Here is a 5,778-nt window from a genome sequence, read left to right on the forward strand (position 1 = left end):
GGCCACACGTCAGTCATTATGCTGAATTCCATAGTTGATTAACATCTTAAGAGATCTCTAAGAGCATTTCTGTAGCAGTGTCTTCTACATGCCAGGTGGAATCTCAGGTTTCACTGTTATGATCCACAGACACCAGGATTATATTCTCTATATCTTGGCCTTAATGTGAGCATGGTCAGTGGCATTGCAGAAGGTGTTGGCAGGTCACAGGAGGCTACAAACTTAACCACCTATGTCAGTTGACCTCTTTTCCTTTAAGTTTTTTTGTGATGGGTTTGTTTCATAAATTACTTGGGGCTTTTGCAGTTCCTGTTTCTGCAGCCTGATTTCTTGCTTGCATGCTTGCTGATAGCAAGCACCTGCTGCTGAAAGACATTCACTAATTTAAGCTTCCATGTTTTTTCAGCAGCTAAAAGTATTATTGGAATGCAGCTGGCCTTGTTTATTGGGTTTCCATGGCCAAAGTTGCTCATGTTGCTACCAACGTGTAGAAGAACAGCAAGAAGAGGAAGCACTGAAATTTTAGGAGGCTTCACCACTAGTGGTGGTAACTTCTCTGCATTATTATTTTTTTTTAACAGGCTGCTAGTTTTGTCAGAAATGGATTGATTTCATCTGCAAGATTAGCTTCCTTCCATAACATGGAAGTGGCCATAGCCATAGCTATAAAGCACTAGCAAGCTGCAGCTTTACAAAATGGAAGAACGCCTACCCAGAAACTGCCTTGATAAATGTGGAACTCTTGATCAAGGGTAGTTGTATCTAAGTATACCTTGCACCTTGGTATGTAAGTATACCTCCATCTGTTGGCAATCATCCTTGACTACAACTCCAATCATCCCTCTCAAAGTCACTCCTAGTCAGGAACAGTTATGCAAAATTGAAATTGCCACCTGCTGCTCTTGCTGCTTCCGCTACCACCAATTGCTATGTGACCTGCTGGACAGCACCCATTTCTTACAAGATCAGGACATTATCTTTCCCACAATCAGCACCAATGGTGGCGGTGCTTCTCTACCACTGGCAGAGGCAGTGGGGCAGGCAGGGCGCCGTGTGGGAGTGCCGGCTGGAGGGCTTCCACCCTGAATGGTAGACCAGCAGCTCCATGTGGTTGTACAGCAATTCCAGATGCACCTAGACAATGTGACATTCATGCGGATCTGACTCTGAACTGCGTTATGGCTCAGAGATGGCACTAGGCTGTGATTTACAACAACTGATGTTTGGAGAGTGGCAGAAACAAATTGAAACCCGTTGATCTTATTACACCTTATCAGCTGTATTTGATACAGTTTGATCACGAGGTGTAGATGATAACTTTGGAGCCCTGCATGTGTTTGTGGAACTGCTAAGGGAAGATTCTGCACCTATCTGGAAGATGATTCTAAAAAGCAGCAATGGGTGCAGTGTGAGTTGTTGCCCATTGTCCCCCTACAGCTCTTGCTTGGACCACAAGAATCCCTCTATTCCTCTTCCTGTTACTCATGTGTATGTAGTCAGTGGATGGGAACTGACAAATGATATCTCACAGTAGACTGGCAGTAATCAAGTCATTTTCCTTTGCACCCAACCTCAGTCCTGCATCCTTATGCTTACAGAGCATTCTTTGCTTTTGAGGAAGCACTCAGATCAGAATATTCATCTGCTGGTGAATACTTTTTCAGGAAGAGGGTGTTTCTTTCTTTTGGTGCTACACTTATACTGGCCACATAAAATAATCTCCTCCTTTAGACACACACACCATTCCCACTTCTATGGCCATGGGGCTCTAGGATTGCAGAGTAATGGTACCCTTGCCTCATTTTTAATATTACTGTACACTAAGCTCACAACTTATGTGCATTTAACTTGTGCACATTCAGCTTTACACACTTGGCAAAAAATAAAAAGCGGGTAGGTGCCTAGGAAATGAGACTTTGGCAATCCCACTCACCATTGCACCCAATGTGTTTTCACTATATGCAATTTTGACTTTAGGGCCCATCCCTGAAATGTAATCCCCATGTAAGTTGTAGGTTTACTGTACCCTCAAGCAAGACAGAAGAGAAACATACAGCCACTGCAGGAGAAAAAGAGAAAATAAGGAATCTTTTTATTTATTTATTTTTAAAGTTATAAAAAGTTTTTGGGAAATGATTTATAATGAATTGAAAAAAATGTTTAAAATAACCAGTGCAAAAAGAACAACAGCAAAAAACCCTACAAGCATTTTTAATAGGTATTATAGGAATGGATATACCGAAAGAATATAAGAATCAGTTTATGTCTGCAACAATGGCCGCACGGATATTGTTACCCAACACTGGAAAGAGGAACAAGTCCCCACTAAAGAAGACTGGCAACTCAAATTAATGGAATATGCCAAAATGGCTAAATTAACTGGAAGACTTAGAAATCAAGACGATAACAGATATAAAAAAGAATGGAAAATGTTTATTGCATATGTACAAAAGCATTGTAGGGAAGTTAATACAGTAGCAGGCTTTTAAAAAACACTTGTAACGTTAAGGAGAATGTTTAAATTTGGAGATAATTAAGGAAATTATTGACATGTATAAATTGATATAATATAAAAGAACCAGGGGAGGGAATGGAGGGAAGTCGAGGGCTCTGAGTAATCCCAAAATATGGATTCAATGTTGTGTGAAAATGTTTTATTTTCTATTTTTTATTTTTGTGTGTGTAGTTTATTCTTTTATACTTATATGATGATAGTGTTTAATTGTGAAAATTGTGAAAATTAATTTAAAAAAATTAAAAAAGCAAAGAAAATAAGGAATCATAGGATTGTCAAGTTGAAAGGGACCACAGGGATCATCTATTCCAACCCCCTACAATGCAGGAAACATTTGCCCAATGTGGGGCTCAAACCCACAACCTTGAGATCAAGAGTCTCATGCTCTACCAACTGCTCCAAGTGAATATTCCAGTAATTGAACTTGGGACTTTCTGCATGTTCTCTGAGCAACAGGCCTTCCTATGTCTCCATTGTCTTTCACTGTGACTACATGCCACCCACATTTTTAAAAGTGATCCAGACTTTTGTCACTGATTATGGAAAGTCCCATTTGCTCAGGCCCCAGAATTCATGGCACTTGAGAGACAGCACAGGAAACGAACAAATGCAGAACAGTCACAAGGGTTCGTTGCATTGGTTATATTTATCATGGTGATGCCACTGAAACAAATTACCTACTGTGAATGAGCCACACTGTCATCTGTAATGTTTTGAAGCGTTTATCATGGGATTGTCATCTTCCTACTGATCTTCCTGAAATGTTCAGAGGAACAGGGAGTCTTTCAATTTGTATATATTTATGGCTGCTACGTAGGAAGATCCTGGTTCAAATCCCCATTCACCCATTAAACTCGCTAGGTGTACTTGAGCAGTTATTATCACTCAACCTTTTCAACTCCATTCAAAAGTTCCAAAGATGTGCATCCATCATAAATGGGAGCCCTTCCTTGCATATCAACACACAATTTTCAGATATCGGTAGGCTTTGCAGCAAGCCGCTGCCGATGGTGCTATTCAAGCAAACATGTGCAAAGCACAGGCAGTCACAGTTATTTCTGATCTGACAGCAGCGTTTGTGAACTTTGGAAGAAACACCATTTGGCACAGGATAGCTGTGGGGACACATAGCAGGGATGCCACAGATCAGGGGGGTGTGCTTTGGCAGAACTAAGGGAATAAACTTGTGAAGCACCTGTCTATCTACTGAATGTGAACCTGTCACTTTTATCCCCACTAAATTTGCACGTAAAATTCCACAGCAGCAACCCAAAGACGACATCTAAACCATTACAAGTAAACCTTTGGCTGGGAAGCTTGTCTCGCCCTTGCATCTTACACTCAGTCAAATACAGCAGACCATTGATTACACTTCTTCACCCCATAGACCAGCTTTAAGACAAGGCAAATGCTGACTTCCAAGAGATATTCCAACCGAACTGCTGGTATGTGATATATTTTGTAAGGGTTTCAGTATATGCACATTGTTACACCAGCTATTAAAATGAACAGATTTCTCTGTAGATGCCTTTATTTCTCAGTATCAGAAACCATTCATAAACTGGAATTGCAGAAGGGCTTAACATAGTGGGTTTTCAAAAAAGAAATCTCCCTCATATCACTGCAGCCACAGCAACTCTGATACTGCAGTTATCAAAGCAGGTTATTTTATTATTATTATTTAGACTTTAAGGAAACATTTTTCTTTGGGGGAAATTTAACTTCAAATTGGTTCCGAGCAATGATGCAGTTTCTAACTGACTCCTGCTCCTATTCTGGCTTTATTCCGATCTTGTTTTAAAGTTTCATATTGAATTTGCACATTTTATGGCTTTGAAAAAATTGATGTGCACTGCCACAATAACTTATCATTAATGAGTGGTTATTAAAAATACTATTTTCAAAAATGAAAAAACTGCAGATTGGTCTGAAAGCATGAATACATTTCCATGTCCAAAGGAAGACTTTGCAAGGTAAGGAGACAGCAATAGGCTTCAGGGTGGGAATGACTGCAGAGGCGTATATAATATTGACCATTTATCAGACAGTGACACATCACTGGTACAATAATCACATAGCCAAGTACCCATACTTATATTTTTAAAATACAAATGTATATTGTTTAGTGTCAAATGAAAGCTGCTGATACATACAAAGCATATTGGATATTCACTGCTGAGTAAGGAACCTGGTATGATTCTTCTCAGTTCTCCAGGAAACCTGCACCAGAGCATTTAACTGTGCAAACTCCGCACAACAACTTTCAAAATGTGATGGGCAAGCTGGAGCAGAGTTGCTAACCTTCCCATGAATTGGTATTTGTAAGCATGTCTAAACAAGCAGCTGCGACTCTTCATTGCTACAATCTGGGCCGCCCTTTTCTTATCTGTCTGGTTGAAATTCCAGAGCTAGCCTTTCAAGGGTCATCTTCAATGTAAACCTCTTATAACAATTATTGCTGCGCTGGTATGCAAATTTTGTATCTGCCAGCAACTATCTTTAGTTACTTGGCAAGTACACCCTGTCATATAAATGGCAACGTCAATAACATGTTTGCAACCTCTTTCCATACTTATGGGCTTGCAAGGGCCAGTGCTTTGGCAAGTCACATTAATGATTATTTTGTACTGTTTATAATGGGGTTTATGTTTTGTCCTTTTACACCACCCTGATATTTTATGATCTACCATTATATAATTTCTATAACTAAAAATATGTATACACACTTTAGGGGAACTGTTTTGCTCTCTCAGTCCTCATTGTTCTGTGTAAGTGGTTATCTTCTCCTCATTTATGGATTTCTGAAATCCAATAAAATATATTAAAATGTGGATATTGACGCATTGCTCTTCTTTCCAATTGCATTGTACATATCCGTAGCTTTAATTTCATGCTGAACAAGCCACACATATACAATGAGGTTATGGGGGTTTATGTATGTGAATGTGTAGTTCTGGGGGGAAATTACCTTACCATTTGACCTCGTTATCTGTCCAACGGCCAAGATTCCAAATATACCAAGCCCTCATAAAAACAGTTCCGCATATGAAAACAATGGGAACATTTAAAACAATTCCACGTATGAAAACAGTTTAAAATGGTTCTAATGCAGATGCAGACTGGGTTCAACTCCCGCCCAGAAGCCAATGTCTCCACTGTGGAAGGACATGTAGGTCCAGAATTGGCCTCCACAGTCACTTACGGACTCATTGTTAAAACCGTGTTTATGGAAGACAATCTTACTCAGCTACTAGTGACTGCCA

The sequence above is a fragment of the Podarcis raffonei genome, chromosome 1 (assembly GCF_027172205.1).
Source record: "Podarcis raffonei isolate rPodRaf1 chromosome 1, rPodRaf1.pri, whole genome shotgun sequence".
Lineage (NCBI taxonomy): Eukaryota > Metazoa > Chordata > Lepidosauria > Squamata > Lacertidae > Podarcis > Podarcis raffonei.